The sequence below is a fragment of the Hypanus sabinus genome, chromosome 20, assembly GCF_030144855.1.
Source record: "Hypanus sabinus isolate sHypSab1 chromosome 20, sHypSab1.hap1, whole genome shotgun sequence".
In the NCBI taxonomy this organism is placed as follows: Eukaryota; Metazoa; Chordata; class Chondrichthyes; order Myliobatiformes; family Dasyatidae; genus Hypanus; species Hypanus sabinus.
The window spans coordinates 53,273,263-53,299,810 of record NC_082725.1 but is presented as its reverse complement, the minus strand read 5'-3'; the positions used below and the strand labels follow the sequence as shown (position 1 = coordinate 53,299,810).

At 44.5% G+C, this 26,548-nt stretch overlaps 1 protein-coding gene across 4 annotated transcripts in view; it reads right to left on the bottom strand.

Moving 5' to 3' along the window:
• Positions 1-26,548, bottom strand: part of ripor2 (RHO family interacting cell polarization regulator 2) — a 215,778-nt gene that overhangs the window by 155,511 nt on the left and 33,719 nt on the right. The window contains exon 1 of one of the 4 annotated variants that reach the window (XM_059945526.1): positions 25,729-25,851. The exons of 2 other annotated variants lie outside the window; for them this stretch is intronic. The gene's annotated coding sequence lies outside the window, so the exon portion shown is untranslated. Of the gene's footprint in view, positions 1-932; positions 955-25,728; positions 25,852-26,548 lie in introns of those variants that run through there. One more of the 4 variants, XM_059945527.1, reaches the window with a different exon arrangement.

Here is a 26,548-nt window from a genome sequence, read left to right as displayed (position 1 = left end):
GTGTTTGTTTCCCAATGTAGAGGAAGCCACACAGAGGCGAGGGAGTCAGAGCCAGGGGCAGCATCCAGGCTGGAGTTGGTGCTGCCCCTTGTGTTTGGCAGAAGATAAGCTGTATTGTGGTCGACGACAGATTTCTGCGGCATGCTTGGACACAGGGTCTGAACTATTTTGTCTTTGTGTGGCGGTATTTTACTGATATCTTACGTGTGCTTGCTGTCTTGTGTGTGTTATGTGTGCTTTGTGCTGTTTGTGACTGTTGGTACAGTGTGTTTAGTATCTTGGCCCCAGAGTAATGGCGTCTCATTTGGCTGCATTCATAGGTATTCATGTATGGTTGAATGGCAATTGAACTTGAATTGAATACTATGAAGACCTAATGAAATACACATGATTGGATGGAGTGAATCAGACACTGATTGCTGACACTGGGAAAACCAACCAGCAACACTTGTTAAGTGCAATTAATCATTATTATCTTACATTAAAACCTGACATTATAATCTGTGGTTTAAACACTACTATAAAGGTAGAAATGTTTACTGCGGCTTGTGACCAATTACATCAGCCTAGCTTCTGAAAGGCTGCTTTGCAGCTGAAATTACAAAGGCATCACCACACAGCAACTGACCATTTCCCACATCTAGTCTGTTGTGTTATTCACCTACACAAGCAGTGGCATTTTTCCCCTCTTTATCTATCAACATAGATTTTGCTTCAATCATTGTCTCAGGCAGCGCACTTCACAATTTCACAATTTCTTTCTTCCAAACTGTTCCTTGATTGAATGCGCATCAGCATTTAGTAGTATATCTGCCCCCCATGCCAAAGATGAAAAGAATATCTTTCTCTCAGCTCCAACTCAGCCAGTCATAAATCAAGCACCTCTAACATATCCCCCCCCCCCCACCCTTTTAAATTCAGAACAGGTCTACCTTTTCAAATCACAAACAAGAGAAAAGCTGCAGATGCTGGAAATCCAAGCCACACACAAAATACTGGAGGAACTCAGCAGGCCAGGCAACATCTATGGAAAAAAGAAGAGTCAACATTTCAGGCCCAAAACATCGACTGTTTACTCTTTTCCATAGATGCTGCCTGGCCTGCTGAGTTCCTCCAGCATTTTGTGTGTGCTGCTACCTTTTCAAGTATTTTTTTTCTCTTCTGTTTTACCAAAGTTCAAAGTAAATTTATTATCAAAGTACATATATGTCATCATATACTACCCTGAGATTAATTTTCTTGTGGGCATTTACAGTAAATACATAGAAACACAATAAAATCAATAAAAACTGCACTTAACAAATTTGGACAAACATCAGTATGCAAAGGACAACAAACTGTAGAAAAAGAAAAAAGTAGTAATAATAAATAAGCAATAAATATTAAGAACATAAGATGAACAGTTCTTGTAAGTGAGTCCATAGGTTGTGGGAACAGTTCAGTGTTGAGGTGAGTGAAGTTATCCCTACTGGTTCAAGAGCATGGTGGTTGAGAGGTAGTAACTGTCCCTGAACCTGGTGGCGTGGGACCTGAGGCTCCTTCCTGATGGCAGCAGCGAGAAGAGAGCATGGACTGGGTGGTGGGGACCCTGAGGCTTCTGTACCTCCTTCCTGATGGCAGCAGCGAGAAGAGAGCATGGACTGGTTGGTGGGGACCCTGATGATGGATGCTGCTTTCCTGCGACAGTTCTCCTTGTAGATGTACCGTACTAGCAATTTGATAAATTGCACGGCACACGATACTTTGGAGCAACATCTTCCCTCAGTCTTGGAACCTATAAATGTGTGAAACTTTAACCAAGACATTTTCGCAAAACGTGCAAGCATCATTTTGCAATGAGTGCTTGGGTTGTGGTGCCAGACGAGATGCTCCGTCAAACCTTGGGACAGGGTATTGCAGAAGTTGCAAGGGCCCTGACAGAGATATTTAAAATATCCTTAGCTACAAATGAGAAGCCAGAGGACCGGAGAAGAGAAAATGTTGTTCCATTGTTCAAGAAAGGCTTTATGAATCAGCCAGGAAATTATAGAACTGGGCTCTCTTTTTCCATTGATGTTGCCTGTCCTGCGGGGTGCTTCCAGCATTTATTTCATGTTTCAGAATCAAACTTACAGTTTACCAAGCATCATTGCTCAGATACTTGATTTGCTCTGGCATTTACATGCAATCCATTCTAGAGTTAATCAGTAATGAAAGTACATGTAACTGTTGCAGAAATATGGGAAGCTTCACACAGGCTATCACTATCATTATTTGCATTGTGATACTGTACTGCCATCTGGCAGTCAGCAGAGGTAAAGCAGCTCTCCCAGTCTCAGCAACACACACAATGGAGGAACACAACAAGCCAGGCAGCATTTATGGAAAAGGTACAGTCAAATGCTGAGACTCTTCATTAGGACTTCATAGATGCTCCATAGATGCTGGCTGGCCTGCTGAGTTCCCCCAGCATTTTGTGTGTGTTGCTTGGATTTCTGCAGATTTTCTCTTGTTTGTGACTGGGGTTCTAGTCTCTGCCTCACATCTTTTATTCATCATCCCACTGGCATTCTGATTGTTCTGTCTGTGGCCTCTGGCACTGTCACAAGAAGGCACAAGTAAAAGGTTGAAGAACAGCACCTTATCTTCCTTTTCTGAGACTCATATTCCAGTTCTGCAGCATTTTCCCTGCAACTCTTAACACTATATTATGTTTCTGGCAAGGTAGTGGCACACTTGGTCACAGTGGCCTCTCCAGGTCCAATAAGTAGTGGAAATGTGTGTCTAAAACTTCTTTATTGTAATCACAGACCCCGTTGGACAGGTAATATAAAGTACTACAAGTCCAGTTCATTGGTTGATTGGTGAGACCAATGGCAGGGGAAATGCATGGTCTTGGTTGCTGCATGGACCAGGCCCTCATGCTATGGCCTCACCAGAGACAGCCACCAGGTGAAGGGGATGTGGAAGAGAACAGAGGCATAGCTGGAATCTGTTGGGAGCTGGCTCCCCCGTCCATGCTGCCCTCCAGTGTTCGCTCTGAGGAAGACAAGCTGGATTGCATTCATTTGTGGATGACCCCACACGAGATGAGGAACTGCAATATACTTGTTCTTCCTGAAACATGGCTCCAGGACAACATCCCAGCACCATCAATCTTCAGGCCATGCCACTCAGGGACAAACTTACAAGGATGTTGCTGGGACTTGAGGACCTGAGTAACAGAGATAGGTTGAGAAGGCTAAGACTTTATTCCGTGGAGTGCAGGAGATTGAGGGGAGATCTTACAGAGGTATACAAAATCATGCTTATGTGTAGGCTTTTTTTCCACTGAGATTAAAACTGGAGTTCATAGGTTTAGGGTGAAAGGGGAGTATTTAAAGGGAGCCTGAGAGGGAGCTTCTTCACTCAGAACGTGGTGAGAAGGTGAAGTGAGCTGCCAGTGGAGATGGAAGTTGTAACATTTAAGAGAATGTTGGATCATTACATAGGTACATGGATGGGAGGGGTATGGAGGACTATGGTCCGGGTGCATATACACGGGACTGGGCAGAAAGCCAGGTCGGCACAGAGTGGGTGGGCCAAAGAGCCTATTTCTGTGTTGTAGTGTTCTGCAGCTCTATGATTCTATTAGTGTAGCCTGGCTTTCTTGTCATGTCCAGAACTTCACTACTAACAACGTCTTACACAGACAAAGAAGCACAATGAGCTTGTACCCATTTTGTCTTACCCTGTCAGAGATATTGCCTTTATTTCACTTTGTCTGTCTCAAAGCTTGACCCAGTCTACAGATCAGTAACTAAACAGGTAGAACATGAAGCTTACCAATGCAAAAAGCAGCAGGTGCCCACAAACCACTCGGTCCTTGGGCAAATCCAGAATAATTCAGACAGGAAAGGGAGAGCTGAAAGCAATCCAGAAAACTCCCACCAGTAAGTCATGGCCAGGGGCTGGCAGTCTTTCAATCTGCCATCAGTTTCTGGGGGGAAATGGGCTTCCTCTCTATCTTCATCAATGATAACCATTTCAGCATTAAACACTGAGGAACTCAGCAAATTAAGCTTCCTCTGCAGGACAGATGAATTTATTGACATTCTCGGTCAAAACCCTGTGTCAGAACCAAGAGTAAAGAGGCTGCATGGTCATAGAGGAAAAAGGGAGTGGCAAGAAATGATTGTGAGATGATTGGTGGATACGGGAGAAGAGTAAGATGACTGGCAGGCAGTGTCAGTTAAAGGGCGGACTGGAAAGAGAAGTGGGTGATGATGAAGAAACAGAGGGAGCAAGGTGGCGGACTGGAGAGTGGAGAGAAGAGAGAGCAGAGTGAAGAGTGGAGGGTGGAGTGGAGAGTGGAATTGAGAGTAGAGAGTGGAATTGAGAGTGGAGAGTGGAATTGAGAGTGGAGAGTGGAGTGGAGAGTGGAATTGAGAGTGGAGTGGAGAGTGGAATTGAGAGTGGAGTGGAGAGTGGAATTGAGAGTGGAGTGGAGAGTGGAATGGAGAGAGTGGAGATTGGAGAGAAGAGAGTGGAGACTGGAGAGTGGAGTGGAGAGTGGAGAGTGGAGTGGAGAGTGGAATTGAGAGTGGAGTGGAGAGTGGAATTGAGAGTGGAGTGGAGAGTGGAATGGAGAGAGTGGAGATTGGAGAGAAGAGAGTGGAGACTGGAGAGTGGAGTGGAGAGTGGAGAGTGGAGTGGAGAGTGGAGTGGAGAGTGGAGAGTGGAGTGGAGAGTAGAGAGTGGAGTGGAGATTTGAGAGTGGAGAGTGGAGTGGAGACTTGAGAGTGGAGAGTGGAGTGGAGACTTGAGAGTGGAGAGTGGACATTTGAGAGTGGAGAGTGGAGAGTGGAGAATGGAGAGTGGAGAGTGGAGAGTGGAGTGGAGAGTGGAGAGTGGAGAGTGGAATGGTGAGTAGAGAGTGGAGAGTGGAGCGTGGAGAGTGGAGTGGAGAGTGAAGTGCGGAGAGTTGAGTGGGTTGTGGAGAGTGGAGTGCGGAGAGCGGAGAGTGGAGAGTGGAGTGGAGGGTGGAATGGAGAGTGGAGAGGAGAGTGGAGTGGAGAGTGGAGAGTGGAGTGGAGATTGGATAGTGGAGTGGAGAGTGGAGAGTAGAGTGGAGGGTGGAGTGGAGAGTGGAGATTGGAGAGAAGAGAGTGGAGAGTGGAGAGTGGAGTGGAGAGTGGAGAGTAGAGAATGGAGAGTGGAGTGGAGAGTGGAGTGGTGAGTAGAGAGTGGAGAGTGGAATGGAGAGTGGAGAGTCAAGAGTGGAGTGGAGAGCGGAGAGTGGGTAGTGCAGTGGAGACAGGAGTGGAGAGTGGAGTGGAGAGTAGAGAGTGGAGAGTGGAGTGGAGAGTGGAGTGGTGAGTGGAGTGGAGAGTGGAGTGGAGAGTGGAGTGCGGAGAGTTGAGTGGGTTGTGGAGAGTGGAGTGCGGAAAGCGGAGAGTGGAGAGTGGAGTGGAGGGTGGAATGGAGAGTGGAGAGGAGAGTGGAGTGGAGAGTGGAGAGTGGAGTGGAGTTTGGATAGTGGAGTGGAGAGTGGAGAGTAGAGTGGAGGGTGGAGTGGAGAGTGGAGATTGGAGAGTGGAGAGTGGAGTGGAGAGTGGAGTGGTGAGTAGAGAGTGGAGAGTGGAATGGAGAGTGGAGAGTCAAGAGTGGAGTGGAGAGCGGAGAGTGGGTAGTGGAGTGGAGTGGAGACAGGAGTGGAGAGTGGAGTGGAGAGTGGAGAGTGGAGTGGAGGGTGGAGTGGAGAGTGGAGATTGGAGAGTGGAGAGTGGAGTGGAGAGTGGAGTGGTGAGTAGAGAGTGGAGAGTGGAATGGAGAGTGGAGAGTCAAGAGTGGAGTGGAGAGCGGAGAGTGGGTAGTGGAGTGGAGTGGAGACAGGAGTGGAGAGTGGAGTGGAGGGTGGAGTGGAGAGTAGGAGTGTGGAGAGTGGAGTGGAGGGTGGAGTGGAGAGTGGAGTGGAGAGTGGAGTGGTGAGTGGAGTGGTGAGTAGAGAGTGGAGAGTGGAGTGGAGAGTGGAGTGGAGAGTGGGTAGTGGAGTGGAGTGGTGAGTAGAGAGTGGAGAGTGGAGTGGAGAGTGGAGTGGTGAGTGGAGTGGAGAGTGGAGTGGAGAGTGGAGTGCGGAGAGTTGAGTGGGTTGTGGAGAGTGGATTGCGGAAAGCGGAGAGTGGAGAGTGGAGTGGAGGGTGGAATGGAGAGTGGAGAGGAGAGCGGAGTGGAGAGTGGAGAGTGGAGTGGAGTTTGGATAGTGGAGTGGAGAGTGGAGAGTAGAGTGGAGGGTGGAGTGGAGAGTGGAGATTGGAGAGTGGAGAGTGGAGTGGAGAGTGGAGTGCGGAGAGTTGAGTGGGTTGTGGAGAGTGGAGTGCGGAAAGCGGAGAGTGGAGAGTGGAGTGGAGGGTGGAATGGAGAGTGGAGAGGAGAGCGGAGTGGAGAGTGGAGAGTGGAGTGGAGTTTGGATAGTGGAGTGGAGAGTGGAGAGTAGAGTGGAGGGTGGAGTGGAGAGTGGAGATTGGAGAGTGGAGAGTGGAGTGGAGAGTGGAGTGGTGAGTAGAGAGTGGAGAGTGGAATGGAGAGTGGAGAGTCAAGAGTGGAGTGGAGAGCGGAGAGTGGGTAGTGGAGTGGAGTGGAGACAGGAGTGGAGAGTGGAGTGGAGAGTGGAGAGTGGAGTGTGGAGAGTGGAGTGGAGGGTGGAGTGGAGAGTGGAGTGGAGAGTGGAGTGGTGAGTGGAGTGGTGAGTAGAGAGTGGAGAGTGGAGTGGAGAGTGGAGTGGTGAGTGGAGTGGAGAGTGGAGTGGTGAGTGGAGTGGTGAGTGGAGTGGAGAGTGGAGTGGTGAGTAGAGAGTGGAGAGTGGAGTGGAGAGTGGAGTGGTGAGTGGAGTGGTGAGTAGAGAGTGGAGAGTGGAGTGGAGAGTGGAGTGGTGAGTGGAGTGGAGAGTGGAGTGGAGAGTGGAGTGGTGAGTGGAGTGGAGAGTGGAGAGTGGAGTGGTGAGTAGAGAGTGGAGAGTGGAGTGGAGAGTGGAGTGGTGAGTGGAGTGGAGAGTGGAGTGGAGAGTGGAGTGGAGGGTGGAATGGAGAGTGGAGAGGAGAGTGGAGTGGAGAGTGGAGTGGAGATTGGATAGTGGAGTGGAGAGTGGAGAGTAGAGTGGAGGGTGGAGTGGAGAGTGGAGATTGGAGAGAAGAGAGTGGAGAGTGGAGAGTGGAGTGGAGAGTGGAGTGGTGAGTAGAGAGTGGAGAGTGGAATGGAGAGTGGAGAGTCAAGAGTGGAGTGGAGAGCGGAGAGTGGGTAGTGGAGTGGAGTGGAGACAGGAGTGGAGAGTGGAGTGGAGGGTGGAGTGGAGAGTCAAGAGTGGAGTGGAGAGCGGAGAGTGGGTAGTGGAGTGGAATGGAGACAGGAGTGCAGTGGAGGGTGGAGTGGAGAGTGGAGTGGAGGGTGGAGTGGTGAGTGGAGTGGTGAGTAGAGAGTGGAGAGTGGAGTGGAGAGTGGAGTGGAGAGTGGGTAGTGGAGTGGAGTGGTGAGTAGAGAGTGGAGAGTGGAGTGGAGAGTGGAGTGGTGAGTGGAGTGGAGAGTGGAGTGGAGAGTGGAGTGCGGAGAGTTGAGTGGGTTGTGGAGAGTGGAGTGCGGAAAGCGGAGAGTGGAGAGTGGAGTGGAGGGTGGAATGGAGAGTGGAGAGGAGAGCGGAGTGGAGAGTGGAGAGTGGAGTGGAGTTTGGATAGTGGAGTGGAGAGTGGAGAGTAGAGTGGAGGGTGGAGTGGAGAGTGGAGATTGGAGAGTGGAGAGTGGAGTGGAGAGTGGAGTGCGGAGAGTTGAGTGGGTTGTGGAGAGTGGAGTGCGGAAAGCGGAGAGTGGAGAGTGGAGTGGAGGGTGGAATGGAGAGTGGAGAGGAGAGCGGAGTGGAGAGTGGAGAGTGGAGTGGAGTTTGGATAGTGGAGTGGAGAGTGGAGAGTAGAGTGGAGGGTGGAGTGGAGAGTGGAGATTGGAGAGTGGAGAGTGGAGTGGAGAGTGGAGTGGTGAGTAGAGAGTGGAGAGTGGAATGGAGAGTGGAGAGTCAAGAGTGGAGTGGAGAGCGGAGAGTGGGTAGTGGAGTGGAGTGGAGACAGGAGTGGAGAGTGGAGTGGAGAGTGGAGAGTGGAGTGGAGAGTGGAGAGTGGAGTGTGGAGAGTGGAGTGGAGGGTGGAGTGGAGAGTGGAGTGGAGAGTGGAGTGGTGAGTGGAGTGGTGAGTAGAGAGTGGAGAGTGGAGTGGTGAGTGGAGTGGAGAGTGGAGTGGTGAGTGGAGTGGTGAGTAGAGAGTGGAGAGTGGAGAGGAGAGTGGAGTGGTGAGTGGAGTGGAGAGTGGAGTGGAGAGTGGAGTGGTGAGTGGAGTGGAGAGTGGAGTGGAGGGTGGAATGGAGAGTGGAGAGGAGAGTGGAGTGGAGAGTGGAGAGTGGAGTGGAGATTGGATAGTGGAGTGGAGAGTGGAGAGTAGAGTGGAGGGTGGAGTGGAGAGTGGAGATTGGAGAGAAGAGAGTGGAGAGTGGAGAGTGGAGTGGAGAGTGGAGTGGTGAGTAGAGAGTGGAGAGTGGAATGGAGAGTGGAGAGTCAAGAGTGGAGTGGAGAGCGGAGAGTGGGTAGTGGAGTGGAGTGGAGACAGGAGTGGAGAGTGGAGTGGAGGGTGGAGTGGAGAGTGGAGAGTCAAGAGTGGAGTGGAGAGCGGAGAGTGGGTAGTGGAGTGGAATGGAGACAGGAGTGCAGTGGAGGGTGGAGTGGAGAGTGGAGAGTGGAGTGTGGAGAGTGGAGTGGAGGGTGGAGTGGAGAGTGGAGTGGAGAGTGGAGTGGTGAGTGGAGTGGTGAGTAGAGAGTGGAGAGTGGAGTGGAGAGTGGAGTGGTGAGTGGAGTGGAGAGTGGAGTGGAGAGTGGAGTGGTGAGTGGAGTGGAGAGTGGAGTGGAGAGTTGAGAGTGGAGAGTTGAGAGTGGAGTGGATAGTGGAGTGGAGAGTGGAGAGTCAAGAGTCAAGAGTGGAGTGGAGAGCGGAGAGTGGGTAGTGGAGTGGAGTGGAGACAGGAGTGGAGAGTGGAGTGGAGGGTGGAGTGAAGAGTGGAGAGGAGAGTGGAGTGGAGAGTGGAGAGTAGAGTGGAGGGTGGAGTGAAGTGGATAGTGGAGTGGAGGGTGGAGTGGAGAGTGGAGAGCGGAGTGGATAGTGGAGTGGAGGGTGGAGTGGAGAGTGGAGTGAAGAGTGCAGTAGAGTGTGGAGATGGGGAGATGAGATTCTGGTAAATAAAGCGGCTGATAATAGGAACCATTATTGGGAAGGTGCACTGCTCTTTGAACCAGATGAGAGTCAAGGAGGGTTGATAGTGGAGCCTCTGTGCATAGTGGTTGGATGGAGCTAGGAGGGGGAAAGAGACAACAGTGGTGAAGAGGAGCCTGGGAGAAGATGGGAAGGGAGGACAAAAATGGGAGGACCAGAAGATCAGAAAGAGAGGAGGGAAGAGGGTGAAAAATAGAGAGGTGTGTCCGGTACCTGAAATTAGAAAATTCAGTTTTATGCCATTGACTTGTAGACATCGCTGGACAGAATAAAAGATGTTGCTCTGCCAGTTTGAGTTGGACTTCATCCTGGCTGTAGAGAAGGATTATGACAAGTGTGGGATTGGGTAAGGGAGCTGAAATGGTCTGCAATTGGGAACTGACAACGGCCTCTGCAGATTCAGTGTCAGTGTTCCACATATTAGTCACTGAGTCTACACGTGGTCTTGCTTCCTGTAAAGGAGGTCACAGCAGGAGCACCAAACGCAGAATACAAGGTTGAAGGAAATGCATGTGAATCTTTGTCTCACCTGGAAGAAATGCTTGGGTCTTTGGATGGTGGTGAGACAGGAGGTGTAAAACAAGTGTTATATCAACTGCGATGGCAGGGGTAAGGGAGGGATGGGGAAGGTTGAGCAGGCCAGGGAGTCAGAAGGCAGAAAGAGGTGGGGAGAAGATGAGACTGGTGGTGGGATCACCTGGCAGCCAGTAGAAATTCTGGAGGACAATATGCTGGATGCAGAAGCTCATATGGTGAAAGGTGAAGAGCAGGGAAACTCTGTACTGTCTGGGAGGAGGCAGAGTGAGACCAGAAGTACGAGAAACAGAGGAGATGTGATATCAGCTCCATCAGCCACAGAGGAGGGGAAATCACACTTCATGAAAAATGGAAGACACATCTGATTTCCTGGAGCAGAAAAATTCATCTTGAGCGCAGATGAAGTAGGGATGAGGAACCAGGAGAGAGAAATAGCAATAGCAATGACTATTTAAGTGTGTTTATAAATTATAGGGGTCTCAATCATGGATCAAAAGTTGTAAAAGCAAACATTTAATTGATACAAATATGAAATACTTGAAACATTCAACCAATCAGGTAGCACCTAAAAGAGCTAACATTTCAGATGAGGAAGAATGGTAGACTGACAAACCGTTTAAGTGAAAGGATATTGAACTGAAAAGTTAACTGAATTTTTTTTCATAGACAGTAAATATCTGTGTATTTCCAGTCCTATACTTTATTAAGAGATTGAAGAGATTTGGCATGTCAACAAATACACTCGAAAACTTCTATAGTGTTACCGTGGAGAGCATTCTGACAGGCTACATCACTGTCTGGTATGGAGGGGCTACTGCACAGGACTGAAAGAAGCTGCAGAAGGTTGTAAATCTAGTCAGCTCCATCTTGGGCACTAGCCTATAAAGTGTCCAGGACATCTTCAGGGAGTGGTGTCTCAGAAAGGTAGCGTCCATTATTAGAGACCTCCAGTACCCAGGACATGCCCTTTTCTCACTGTTACCATGAGGTAGGAGGTACAGAAGCCTGAAGGCACACACTCAGTGATTCAGGAACAGCTTCTTCCCCTCTGCATTCAATTCCTAAATGGACTTTGAAGCTTTGGACACTACCTCACTTTTTTAAATATACAGTATTTCTGTTTTTGCACATTTTTAATAATCTATTCAATATACATAATTGATTACTTGTTTATCTATTATTATGTTTTATTTTATTTTTTTTTCTCTCTGTTAGATTACGTATCGCATTGAACTGCTACTGCTAAGTTAACAAATTTCACATCACATGCCGTGATAATAAACCTGATTCTGATTCTGATTCTGATTCTGATTCCTGATGAAGAGTCTTGGCTGAAAATGTCAACTATATCTTCCTCTCCATAGACGCTGCCCGACCTGCTGAGTTCTTCCAGCATTTTGTATGTGTTGCTCTAGGTTTCCAACATCCGCAGAATCTCTTGTGTTTCTGAATGCTTTCTGCATTTGCAGTTTTAGTTGAGATTTGAAGCAAATATAACTTCTGTGTTCTGAAGGTTCAGTTCCTTATTCAACAGCCCATCATCATTAGTTCCCCTTCTGAAGTAGTCAGATCCTGTTCTGAGTTTTCTTGGGATGCACAGGTCACTGGTGACTCTCCCCTTACTTAAAATATCCAGACCCCCCTCACTACCTTTTGGAAAAGTTCCATCTCACAACTTTGCTAAAGATGCAATGGCAGGAAGATTCAAGTAGGAAAAACTCAATACATGGAAACGTCCTCCACTTGAACACCCCTCCTATGTGTCAATCGCATTTCAGGTTACCACAGGTGACACAGTGCTGCAGGTAACAGAGCCACTTCCTCGGAGGATCAGAGATACAGGTTCATTTCTGATGGTGGATGCTGCTTGTGTGGAGTTTGGTTTTCATCAGGTGCTCCACTGTCCTCACACATCTCAAATGCGTGAGAATCAGTGGGTTAAATTACCCCTGTAGATCCCACCTAGTCTGTAGGTAAAAGAATTTGGGGTAAGTGGTGGCTGGTTGTTGCTCAGACCGTGTTAAACGTCTGTGCACCTCATACCACTAGCAGTATTGCCCAAAGTCAGTAGATCATAATTTCCCTGTGGTAGTGAGAAAGTATTTAGCTCAGAATCACCTTCCATTCCTTGTAATATAGTCATTTTGCAATATAAGTGGTGAATGCCACTCATTAAATCTGCTTTTTGTTTCAAATCTAAAGCATTACAAAATCTCCTGAATTGTAATGCTATCCCTATGTTCAAAGTATTTAATGAATAATAAGTGCCTTCAGAAATAATTTCCAGAAATAACCTTGACAAGTCCATCCAGACAATTTAGCATTTTTTTTTTAGCTGTTGGGATCAAAGTCGTTGATGAACAAGAGCCAAAAATCCACATAGGCTTTCTGGAGAGCTGCCAGCATGGTACTCAGCGTGCCCCCGAAGGACTGGAAACCTCACAGGGAAGCGTATGAACCCTTGACTTAACTTGAAACACATTGCCCCATCCATAACGACATTAAGAGGGAGTAGATCCTCTCATCCGGGACCTGGCTCGGTATCAGAAATGGCATCTGCAGTGGTTTACTGCTGTCTTTGGAAGCGTGCCACTGACTTATATCTATTTCTCATTCTTTTTAAAATAAATTTTCATCTATATCCTTCCTGGAGAAGTAAGAAACACACATTTCAATCACTTGCCACCTGGTTGTTGTTTATAAATGTATCTTAATGTAAGTGATCTCTGAATACCTGAATTAAGCATCAGTCTACTAACTGATACTTGTACATAAGATAACCATTCAGCCCATCCTGTCTATGGGGGATCCTGTGTGAGCAATTGTTCACAGGGAATAACATGTAAATACATAAACGATGGTAATGAGTAGCACTCATAACGTTTGCACGATCCCCTCCCCTCTGATACTGGGAAGTGGTTTCAGGGTTGTGGGGTCTGTATTTCCTCTTGATGTCCTTTTCAGTGCATTGATGATGTTCTGCTGTTCCTTCTCCAAAGCCCATCCTCTCTTCAGTAGTCTCCTCCTTGACTATCAATCGAGCATGGCAACTACATCTGCTGCTCAATGCTGTCCTTGCTGCAGGGTTTTGACTGACCACCCTTTCTACTGCTGTTTTCTGAGAAATTGTGAAGGACTCTGCACATCCAAATTAGTAGCCTCACTCACTCACACAGCACCCTTGCTTGGCTTGACTGCTGGTCATATCGTGCATTGTCAGTTCACTTAAAGTTCAAAGTACAAAGTAAATTTATTATCAAAGTACAGATATGTCACCATATGCAGCTCTGAGATTCGTTTTCCTGTCATCAAATCTACAAAATAGTAACTATAAGAGAATCAATGGAGGACCAAGTAGAGTACAGAAGAAAAGAAACTGTGTAAATGCAAATATAAAGAAATAGTAGTAAATAGAACATGAGATAATGCAACAAAGACTCTTAAAGCGAGATCATTGGTTGTGGGAACATTTCAATGGATGGGCAAGTGAGAGTAGTTATCCCCTTTTGTTCAGGAGCCTGATGGTAGTGGGTAGCAACTATTCCTGAAACTGGTGGTGCAAATCCTGAGGCTCTTGTTTCCTCATTCTGCTATGTAAGAGACATTCTTTCAGTCAGTTAAGTTTCTGATATGGTTACAATAAAGGGCAGGTGTTCCATGGTATATCAGGGATAAGGGAGCAACCAGCTCTGTATAATTGCTGAGGATTTCAGCTTGACTCCCATCTTGCAGATGGTCTTTTCTGCAGATGGTGGAAAGCTGAGGAAACACAAATATCTGCAGATGCTGGAATCTGGAGCAACAGAGCAACTCAGTGGGTCATGCTGTCTCCAACCTTCATACTTCCTTCCCCCATATGCCCCTCATTTACCCCCACAGATACTGTTTGACCCACTGAATTCCTCAGCAGGTTATTTGTTGCAATTAGTTCCTGCCTCACTGTTGCCAAGATATCATGGGGACTTGATGGTGCTCAGTAAATGCAGCTTCATTCCTACTTCTGGTGCCTCTGGAGATGATGGCTTTCCTGGCTGGAGGAGGCTGGTTCAGGGCCTTGCTTTTCATTACATTAAATCAGACACCAGGACAATCGAAGTTGCTCAGTGTTGCAGTTCACACTCAGGTAAGACCAGAAGCAGTTGTTAGCATATGCTGGATTAATCACCTCATTTTGTTGGGATTTGCCTCAGACTTCAAGAGTGGATATTTAGAATTGTCCTGTAACCAACAACAATGTCAACATATCAGCAGCACTGGCTGATAAATAAAAATCACTAGGATTCAAGAAGTGTATCATTGACAGTAGCCAAGAACCTCTCCAGCAACAGCTTGCAGGTGTTAACGCCATCGGTCGGAAGGAACATAAACCCATGACAATTGTAACAGATATCCTGGTAATTTTTGTGCTTGTAATTTGTTACAATCTTGGAAGCTTTGAATACCTGCAGCGAAGTCCTATTTTCCCAACAGCTTACAATAGGTCTAGCAAAAGAGACAGACCACCACCCTTAAGAACCTACCAGATACTGAAAGGCCTGACAAAGTGGACAAGTTGTTTTCATTAGTCAAAGAGTCTGGCATTAGACAACACAGTCTCAGAATAGGAGGACAACACTTTAGAAGTGAGATAAAGAAGAATTTCTTCAGCCAGAGTGTGGTGACCTATGGAAATCATTACCACAGAGGGCTGTAGAGGCCAGGCCAGTGCATGTACAGTGGCTGATAGCTTCTTGACTGGTAAGGGTGTTAAGAGTTGTGGGGAGAATAGTTGAGAAAAATCATCATGAAGGAATATTGGAGCATATCTGATGGGCCAAATGGCCTATTTAATTCCTATATCTTATAGTGTATGGGCCTTGTGGAATTTTCTAAGCACTGTCTGCCTTTCTGGTATTTCCTGTAAATTCATTCTTAATTTCCATTAAAATTGGTGATTTTTCTAGAATCTCTAAAATGATCTTCAAAACTTTTCAAGGAAAGTTATGTTTATTTATAGAGTACAATAGTGTTCCATTTTCTCCTCTCCATTACAGACTTGTTAAATGTACCTACTTGGAAATACTGGGTTGTTGATCCACTCAATTGATCGAAAATCAAGGATTTCAAGCCCATGCTTTCCCAACAAAGAGCAACACAGGGGCACAGAAATTAGAGTAGCCACCATATAGCTCCCCAGTAGTGAGGTTCAATGCTGAACTCAGGTACTGTCTGTGACTTTCCCCCTGATCTCATGGCTCCTCCCACATCCCAAAGATTAATTACCCTCCGTAAATCACATTTAATACATGCATGTCAGAGGAGAATAGAGTGGGGTAGGTTCTGGGCAGGTAAAATGCAAGGGAATGACACTTCAGAGAATGTTCTGAGGGCTGACATAGACTTAATTCTACATTGTGGAGAAAACATAAGTTAACAAATTATATCAGGCAACATGAGCAAATATTGTTCCCTATGATCACCACTCATTACTAAGAATACCAGATCAAAAGTCTCAACAATTGAATTCTCCCTCACAGTTAATAATTTTATCTATTTTCTCTGTACTCTTGCCCTAAAATCACCAGCATCTGCCGTGTATCTCTTACAATCTTTTCTTCAAAGGTTCATTTTATTGTCAAAGTATGCATGTACAATACAACTCTGATATTTGTCTTCCCCAGATAGCTATGAATACAAAAAAACCATGAGGGTTGGTGAAAGACAAAGCACCAACCCTACCTCCCCCACCCCCACATGAAAAAGAAAAGGAGAAAGAAACAAAACTTGCAAATCCCAATCACCCCCACACCCCGTCCTTCATACAAAAAAGCTCCCACATGGAAAACAGCAGCTAGAACATCAAAACCCCCAAATCCCCAACCCCAACCCTCGCAAAAAGGACAATAGCATCAAACCTCCAATTTCTCTCTCACACACAACCACTAACAGAATCAGCCACACAAGAAGACATCAACGAAAACATCAGACCCCAAATCCCTAGCCCTTCAAGCGCATCAAAAGCAACACGTCATCCACCCACCAACCTGCAGCATGGAAGAGAACACAGAAAACAGGAGGGCAATATAAACTACAGCCAAAAATCATATAAATCTCAGAATTTGGAAAGCATCCTCTTGTCAGCATTCGAGGATTTGTAGTTTTAAACAATTAACCATATTTATTAAAGCAGCTACAGTATATAATAACAATCATCCTGAGCAAAAATTCTATTCACCATCTTCTTCAAAGGGGAATAACAATTGGGTTTGATGCGTTAACTTGTTCCATTTCATCATGTAGCATCCCTTGAGCTGCCAATCTCTTTAAGCAAGACCAGCAGTGTAAATCTATCTGTGTTTCTATGAAGTTTTTAATCTGCTTGATTCAGCTCTAGTCATAGCATTCTTCCAACTACACATTACCTTCAGGCCCCTGACTGTCAAGACACAATACAAGTCATAACTGACATCTTGGGCAACAGCAACAGGCAGACAGTTATGAACATTATCTACATTTAAAATTGGTCCGTTGTACTCCCTTTCAAGACAGTTACCAGGGAAACACAATGATAAACTTCTGAACATATGTCATGACAAAGGTTGGAATTGTCTCTTGAATTCTTGACTTAAGGAGAAAGACAGCAGATCAAAACAAGGCAAGTTCATTTCTCTCGGTAATGCTTGTTATTCCATTACTTAACTAGCTGCTGGACTAGATAATTCCTCATCAGAAATAAACATGTAAAACTACCAGTCAAATGGTAAAGGATTGTAAATTGTCTTCAAGCTAGTACCCTTGAGATCAATGCTCCCATCTTTAAACTAAGCAATTTCCTCAAAGTATGTATCATCTTCCTTTGAACCCAGGATTAATAATATTGTAAGCAATTCATTCATCTTTGAGGGTGTAAATTCATCTTCTTCTTCTTGTTTATAGCAGTTGGCACCCAGCTTAATGGTGCATTACCGCCATCTTCTGCTCCGAAGAGTGGATCAGACGATAGACTTACATTGTAAATCCTTTCACCCATTCACTCACACACACACATACCCTAACCTATACCTTATCCTTTCTTCTTTGGCCATCCCAGTACCCTCTTCCTGCTCATCCATCATATCCTTTAAAAAAAGCCCTGTATCCCTTAAGAAAGATAAAAGTACCCTGACCTGTGCCCTCTCACCCATGTCCAGTAGCCCTTTTAATGTGAATTTCTGCACCCCCAATTCCCTTAGATTAATTCTCATCATATCTCTCTGTATCCCATACTTCCTGCAACTCAGAATTATATGTTCTACCGACTCCTCTTCCTGACATTCCTCACAGTCCTGTCTGGTGTTTCCCTATTATTTTCAATGTTTTGTTTAGTGCACAGTGCCCCAGTAACCTAGACCACACAGTTTCCTCTCTTCTGTATCCACTGCCTACCCTAGCCTAACACTGCCTAACTGCCTAACACTCTTTTGAATTTGATATAAATGACCTCCCTTTTCCCTTCTCTGTCTCATCTTTCTGGCCACACTTGGATGGCTTTTCCCCAGATTACACACTTAACCTCTGCTTTACTGATACTAATGTGCATTTCTATATTTTCTTTCTTTAATGCCCTCTTTGCCAACTCATCCACCCTCTCATTCCCTTTCACCCCTACATGAGCTGGAACCCATTGAACTTTTACCTGACCTCTCTGATTTGGGTGTAAGTTCTTATCAAACAGTAGAAAACAGAGTGAGATGCAATAAAAGTCTGGAGAATTATGGAAAGCCATCAATTTGGAAGAGGATGATTAAAAGGAGATCTCATATAAAACTAAATAAAATATTAAATAAAACCAACAAACAAAAGAGAAATTTATCTTGAACTCAGCCAAGAAGGCAGCAATATATGGAATGCAGCAACAAATAGATAGAAAGGAAGACAGAGTGGCTTTTCATTCAATGAAGTGCAATTATTTGGGAAACTGATTCAACATACAATTACATGTAGATGAGACATGTGATGTTTGGTTTCTGCAGTTGGAATAACCTTTTCTTATCTTTGATTGCATTTTACCATGAATGTTCTTTGCTACCTGTGACACCATGCGAAAGCAGTCAGTGAACACCCTACAGATTCCAGCCTAGAAATTCACCCTGCCACACCCAGTCAAGGAAAATCATGCTAAGTTAGCACTAAATAATTTTGATCACCTGAACTACTACCATTAACAGAGTCATATGCTCATGCAGCACAAAACGGGCCATTAAGCCAAAAATTACATGTTGTCCATCAAGTATCCAGTTACTTGTCCATAATCTTCCAGACCTTAGTGACTGAGGTGCCTGTCCAGATACTTCTTAAATGTTATGACCACCAACTCAGATGACATCACATTCCAACCACCTTCTGAGTGAAAAAGAAGTTTTGGATCCCCATAAACCTCCTTTTATTTACATTCAAGCAAAGTAATTTTCACAATTTCAATGCTACAAGCTTCTTTCACATTAAAGGCCAATGCATAAAATTTATTTAACACAAATGATAATTCTTTAATTTCTGTTACTAATTTACCAGACTCATCCAGATATCTTACATATATCTTTATTAACACATTCTTACTTTTATGTCCACAGAAACTCTTCCCTCACAGTTTTCTTACTTCCTATGAGCATTTACGTCTATAACCGCTGGAACATAAAACCTCTGACCTTGCTACTTAGTACAGGACAATTTCAAAGCAGAGCCATTTCTTTTAATATATTAGCAGACAAACTTACAAATTAAGATGGAGATAAATAAATATTCGAAAGGTCAAATACTTGAGGTTATGAGGGACAGGAGCTAATGCCGTGAAAGATCAGACATGATCATACTGGATGTTTGAAGGACCTGGTACTCTACTCCTGACCCTATTTCCTTGCATTCCTTTATCCTACATCTGATAGCCGTGTCCAATGCCAGATAAATCATTAAAATGTATTCTCCAATGTATTCTATTGAGGTTAAAAATTTTAAATAATTTCAGGTGATCACATTTTTAATCATTATGACAAAGTTGTAAAGAGAAAAAATTATTTACCATAGGCTTAGATGGATGTTTATGTTGGAAGTCTGTGGAGCCCCAAATCATTTTCCTGGTTGCCTGTCAAGTAATTATGGCTGGCAAGCATCCAGTACTAATTTTACCTTCCAGAGCAGATGAATAATTGGAAGTACTTAAAGGGGAGATGTACATTTAAAATCATTGTGTTGAAGATGTGTACAGTGTAGAAATGGACCCTTCAGAATCAGAATCAGGCTTATTATCACAGACAGGTATCATGAATTTTCTGTTTTGCAGTAGCATTACAGGGGAAAATATAAAGACTTAGAAGTTTGTGAAGATTTGGCATGACATCTAAAACTTTCACAAATGTCTATAGATGTATGGTGGAGAGTATATTGACTAGTTGCATCATGGCCTGGTATGGAAACACCAATGCCCTTGAATGGAAAATCCAACAAACAGTAGTTAATACAGCCCAGTTCCTCATGGGTAAAGCCCACCCCACTATTGTGCACATCTACACAAATCATTGTCGAAGGAAATCAGCATCCATCAACAGGCATCCCCACTATCCAGGTCATACTCCCTTCAACTGCTGCCATCAGGGAGAAGGTACAAGAGCCTCTGGACTCACCACAAGGTTCAGCAAAAATTATTACCCCTCAATCATCAGGTTCCTGAACCAGAGGGGATAACTTCATTTGTCCAATCACTGAACTGTTCTCACAGCCCATGGATTCCCTTTCAAGGACTCTTCATCTCAAGTTCTTGATATTTTTATTTATTTAGTTGTTTGTTTGTTTGTTTTTTTTTATTATTCCTCTTTTTTATTTGCATAGTTTGATGTTTTTTGCACATTGTTTGCCCGTTCCCGTTGGGTGTGGCCTTTCATTAATTCTATTGTGTCTTTTGGATTTACTGTGTATGCCAGCAAGAAAATGACTCTCAGGTTTGTATATAGTGAAATAAATGTATTCTAATTATATATTTACCTTGAAACCTTGAAATCTATGCCTCCTTGTTTTGATATCCTGCTATGAGAAATAGATTCTGATCATTTACCATACTTATCGGATCTCTCCTCAGCCACCTTTGCTCAGCTTATCCGATTATCCGATGGTTGTTTCTGGACAGTAAATCAACAAGTAGCTCTATAGGATACCTGCCTTCCAAATTCTCTGATACTACCACAAAGGTGTTGGCATGTTAGAAGCCATCTATTCCCCTTCAACTTGCCATCTTCTTTCCTCATCACATAATCCTCGTGCATTTTTTACACTTCTATATATCTGCCCTATGTTCTGATAAACAAAGGGCAGGAGCAAAATGTCAGTACTTTGGTTGACAGGCCATGGTAAGAACTGTGCCTTGCACCCATCATCATCGTTGTGGAGTTAGCTATAAATTCAAGCTTCACAAGAAGTTTATTGCAAATACTTCCATTAAGTTTGTGTGGAGAAAAGTATGTGGCAATTCATAATTTGATCTGGATGTTACATTCACGGGCAGAGGGGATTTTACTTCAGTCCTGATGCAGGGTTTTGGCCCAAAACATTAACAATTCCTTTACTACTACAGATGCTACTTGACCTGCCGATTTCTTCCATCAAATTTTGTGTTGCTTTTAATTCCTCATTTTTGCATTAAGTGTTCCACCTGGATCCTGACAGGAATTGAATTAGGAACTGTGGATCCATATTTTGAAATGCATGGTGTTAGGAGCAAGAATAGGTATGGAGGTGGGAGCAAAGGAGTGAGAGAGGGATGTGAAAGGTGCGATGTAAATAAAGAAGTATTGTAAAAGAATGTAAATAATTTTGAGCTTTTTTTGTATAGATCTTTTATTATGAATAAGTTTATTATGAAAAACCTTGCCAAACGTCTACAGATGAGTAGTGGAGAGCATATTCTTTCGTGTGCCATACTCTGCCAGAGCCTCAGTGAGCATTTATTTTTTCAAGTGGTTGTCTGGAGGAAAGATTCTGTGAGTGGTCCCCCTCGTCCTTCTCACAACACAGTGTTTTTTTTCAAGGCCAAGTTGCAAGCTCGACACTCAACCCGACATGGATGGAAAGCATGACCGGGAGCGGCCTGAGTGGATTCGAACTCGGGAACCTTCGCTCTGGAGTCTGGCACTGATGTCACTGCGCCACCAGCCGGACAAAGGAGAGTATATAGATTGGCTGAATCACAGCCTGGTATGGAAACACCAAAGCCTATGAATGGAAAATCTTACAAAAGGTAGTGGATTCAGCCTAGTACATCACAGGTTAAGCTCTCCCAACCACTGAGCATAACTACATGAAACACTGTTGTAGGAAAGCAGCATCCATCATCAGAGATCACCACCACCCAGGACATGGTCTCTTTTCCTTTGCTGAAGATACAAGAGCCTCAGGACTCACACCACCAGGTTCAAGAACAGTTACTACCCCTCATCAGGCTCTTAAATCAGGCCCCATCATTGAAAAGTTCCTACAAACAGCGATCTCACTTTAATGACTCTTTATCTCATTATCTCACATTCTCATTATTTATTGCTATTAATTTATATTTGAATTTGCACAATTCATTGTCTTCTGCACTCTGGCTGATCTGTTATAGTTATTGTTCTATAGATTTGTTGAGAATACCTCAGGAAAGTGAATCTCAGGGTTGTATATGGTGATATATATGCACTTTGATAATCAAATTTACTTTAAACTTTGAATAATATTTACTTCTGAAATGAAAAAAAATAATGAACACAAGGAGACAAAACTCATATAGACCATTTGCTCATGCACAGGTACAAAAATTAACTTGGAAAAGCAATTCAATGATTCTGTCAGAAAATTGACATCTTGCAGCACTGAAAGCAAAAAAAAAATTGCAGATGCTGGAAATCTGCAATAAAATCAGAAGGTGCTGGCAATGCAGGAGAAGCAGGAACCCAGGTAACATTTCAGGTCAAAGACCCTTTGTCGGCACTGACATCAGTAGGTCTGGCCCATGATAGGGTCAGAATTCCGGTCACAAATGAGAACACAGAATTAAAAATGCTCTTTGTGGTGATTGTCGGTTGATGGTGCCGTTCTGAATTCATACACTACAAGTAAGGAGAATGAGGAAATGGGGATGCACTGATCCAATAGCGCACCACAAAGTTAGGTCACGTACATGTCCTTTTTGTTTACAGGAAACCAGAACTGAAAAGCAGGAAGAAAATACCAACACCTGATCAAACTTCTACAGATGTACTGTGGAGACCATTCTAACTGGAGTTTCAGCACCTGGTATGGAGGGGCCTCTTCACAGGATTGGAAAAAGCTGCGGAAGGTTGCAAACTCAACCTGCTCCATCATGTGCACTGGTCTCCCCAGCATCCTGAACATCTTCAAACAGTGATGTTTCAAAAAGGCGGCGTCCATCACTGAGGACCCCCAATTCTCAAAACGTCCTCCCTTCTTATTACTACCATCAGAGAGGAGGAACAGAGCCTGAAGCCATCCACTCAATGTTTTAGGAACAGGTTATACCCCTCTGCCATCAGATTTCTGAACAGACAATGAACCATCCCATGAGTACTACCTCACTATTTTTGCTCTTTTTGCACTTTATATATAAATGTAACATAATATATTTTATATATTGCACTGTACTGCTGCTGCAAAATAACAAAATGTATGAAATGTCAGTGAAATAAACCTGATTCTGATTCTAACTCTATTCCTTCCATTTGCCTCTTTGCTTTTGTCTGCTTCCACCTCCCTTTGCCTCACAACTTCACTCTTCCTCCCCGCTCAATCTGCCCATCATCTCTAACTCCACCTCGCCCTCCAGTCCTCTAGTCCCCTCAGTCTACCTATTACCTCTTGCCCATACCTCATCACTCCCCTTCTCCTCTTTCTACAGGCCATCTCCCTCCCCCTCCACACTGGATACAGAATTTCAACCTGAAATAGTGATATTTCCCTTCCTCCTGCAGATAATTCTCATCTAGCTAAAAGGACTTCTCAGTCACTGGCTTGCAGGGGACTGATTTGGAGGATGAGGACAGCACAATACAAAGCTTGTAGAACTGCCTCCTCACAGCCCCACTGACCTGCATTCAATCCCATTTGCAGTTGATATCTGGGTGGAGTTTGTATGCTCTCTGTGTGCAATTTCCCTTGCTGTTCCAGTTTCCTTCCAGATCTGTGCTGTATCTGGGACCAGCAGTTCCAGATACAGCACAGAGTGTTTCTGTGCTGTAATGTTCTATGGTTCTATCCCAGAGATGTGCAGGCTGGTTGGTTAACTGACCAGCACAAATTCCCCTCGTGTGCAGGAGAGTAGTGATGAGGAACCAATGGGAATATGGGGAGAATTTATGAAATGTGATTATAGTAGGATTAGTTGAGAATTGAACTCAGTAGGACAAACATCCCATCTCATTGTTGCATGACTATGTTCACTGAAGCTGAAGACAGTGCCACAAACCCTGCCTTCCCTAACACTAATGCATATGTTTAGCTGCTCTGAACATCTGGATGTAATCCCCCGGTGCCTCTATACATTCGGTTGTGGTGCCCTTGGCCTATTTAAATATTAGTTTGTGGTCTTGCTGGGCTATTAAGCATCTGGACACAGTCCTCGAGGCATCTGAGCATCTGGCTGTGACCCCCTAGGACGCTTATACTTAGCTGTGGTCCAACCAAGATGTTAAACATGTGGTTGTGCTGATCCTAAACCCCTAAACATTGTGTTATAGTTCCCTGGGCCTCCAACATGACAGCAACAAGGAGGGAGAGTTTAAAGTTTGGGCTTCATTATTGGAGGAAGGTGGCAAATGAGGGTGAAAAGGACTTTGGCTGGGAAACCGCACATGAGTTTTCTGGAGTTATGCCCCTATATTAAGCTGACAGAGACTCAGGAGACTTTGACTCTCGAAGAAAGTGTTCATTGATATCTGTCTCCTGCAAAAGGCCACCCATCTGGATTTCTCTGCCTATCTCCCGTCACAGTGAACTGAGATTGCCAGCCTGTGCGTCATAGAATACTGCAGCACAGAAACAGGCTCTTCAGCCTAACTCATCCATGCCATCCAACATGCCCACCCTCAGCTAATCCTATTTGCCCAGGTGTGGCCCATATCCCTCTAAACCTTTCCTATCCAAATTACTTATAATTTTTGTTATTTTACCCAATTCAACCACATCATTTGGCAGATTGTTCCATATATACACCACCCTCTGTGTGAAATTGTTGCCCTTTAAGTCTCTTTTCAATCTTTCTCCTCTTTCCTGAAACCTATGCCCTCTGTTTGTGGCTCTCTTTCCCTGGGAAAAAATTGCTTTAGGCAGGAGAAACCTCCATGTGTCAAATGACTCAGACTTATAAAAGGCTCTTCATTAATGGAGAGGCTTCTCCTCCCCTTCAAACTCAATAGACATTGCAGCCTTGTGGATTTGCCCAGAAGAAAGGTTTCTTCCTTAATTGGGGCTTCACATGGAAACGCCAGCAGTTTAACTAATAGAAAGGTCTATACCCCAGTGGCCATAATCAGACCTCGGTGGTCAATGGCACAGAACTAGAAAGCACATTTCATTCCAGGCAGCGATAGATGCTTCTTGGGTGATTAGAATTATTCCCTGAATCCACAATTCCATAATCCTACAGTCACCGCAAACTGCACAAAACAAATATATGGGATTATTCCATTTGATTTCCATCTCTATCCGAAACACTGGCTTCTAACTTGGGGTCCATATAAACATCAAAACAGGCAGATAATCAATATCTTTCTCAGGGCTATCTTGCTTTGGGAAACAACGCTATAATGAAATGATAATCCCCCTGCTGCTCTCTCCCACTGAGCACGTTGACTATTGTCTGGCATTCCTTCACAAATAAATGATTAATGAACTCTTAATAGATGCATTTTTGTCTGGAAGTAAATAAGTAAAACCCCATTCCTAGACTTCCACACCCGAGAATACCTTTATTTGTCAGCTATTGACCCACTGATAGAGATTAGTGGGTTCAACAGGTACACCACAAGTATTACTTTATTACAAGCACAGATTTAATGTGAAAGGATGGTCATGTTTAATCAAGCCGGGGAGATTTGTTTTAAGTGGACTCCGGATTCAGTTTGATTCCTTTCACAACCCCTGTTACCGGACTGGAATACAGAGCGACACACAAAATGCTGGAGGAACTCAGTAGGCCAGGCAATATCTATAAGAATGAGTCGATGTCTCAGTCCTCATCAGGAATGGAAAGGGATGGGTAAGAACCCAACATAAGAAGGTGGGGAAGGCGGGAGAGGACAGGTTCAAAGGTGAAGCGCATCTGGCTTCATCTATCACATTCGAGCCTGTCCGCCCTCCTCCCTTCACCCTCTTTTCTTCTGCTTTCCTTTCCAGCTCTGACGAACGACTCTTCATTCATTTCCACGGATGCTGTCTGAGCCGCTGAGTTCCTCCAGCAATTTTTGTGCGTGTCGCTCTGTATTCCCAGCATCTGCTGTGGCATTCGGGGCTGTGTCGGCCGAAGTTCTGATGCTCCATGCATGTGCTTCTTACTTTCTGATGCCCATGAAGAGCCCCTCATCAAGCTCCTGATCTACAGCGCAGGGAGAACATTCGGTATTTAGGTCCTTTCGCTCGGATATTCCGTTTGTTATCAGACGCGTTCAGCGCCGCTTCATCATTTAAACGGAACCAGGCATGTCGACATCATAACACCCTCTCAGCGCCATGCATGAAATTTCAGCCACAATTCAATTGAAAGTGAAAGGAACTGCTCAACTAATTGATATCCAATCTGATGAAATGCCTAATACTACCACTGATTTTGTTTGCCCTATATTCTCGTGATTTTTCCAACAATTTATCCCGTTACTGACTCACTTTGGACAATAGAAACATATAATTAATGCTTTTCATTCATCGGCGGAAGAGTGCCTACCTGGATAGATATATAATCATGTCGCCTGGATTTGTTCTGCTCCTTTAGAATGACATTTCCTTTGTCCGAAAGTACCTCACCGCCTGCGCTTTATTTCTGCGTCCTTGTCAACACCCGAGTGGCTTCTAGACTGAAATATGCTCTTTTTTTTAAAACAACAAAGCACACACAAGCCAAGCGCAGAGCAGCTTCCAATTGGCTGTCCCGGAGTACCGTGTTTCGAAGTGTGAGGCTGAAGAGGGAATTGCTTTCCTTCGTATTCCTGTGATGACAGGAACAGGCTGAAGCGAGATAAGCACCGACCTCCCTGCTGTTGCTGTTATTGCCTGCCTCTCTTCAATTGCTTCGCGCAATAAATTACAGTTCTTCTGTTCTCTCTAAAATTTAGCGCTAAATCTGACTGTAAAATTTCAGCCTTGGCTTCCTAAAACTATAATCAAAGGCCATGTTGTCTCACAATTTAGCATTTTCAAAAAAACTTTAAGACTAAATGAAATGGGACAGTGGAAACACAGAGTTCTACAGATGCTGGAATTTGGAACAATAAACAGACTGATGGCAGCATCCATGGAGGGAAATGGACTGGAGTTCCCTCCAGCAGTTTCTCCGAATGGGATCATGGCCACTCTGGAGACCTGAAATATCCAAAGAACTGTTTTACTTTGGACAAGATCTTAACCGCTTTTGTCAAACATACTTAACTTCAAACTATGAAATCGGCAGTGGGTTAAAAATAAAAAATATTGATATAATAATAATTGGGCTTAGTTTACAATTTTGGGAGATAGTCAACATTATTACTGCAAAATCGTATTTAATA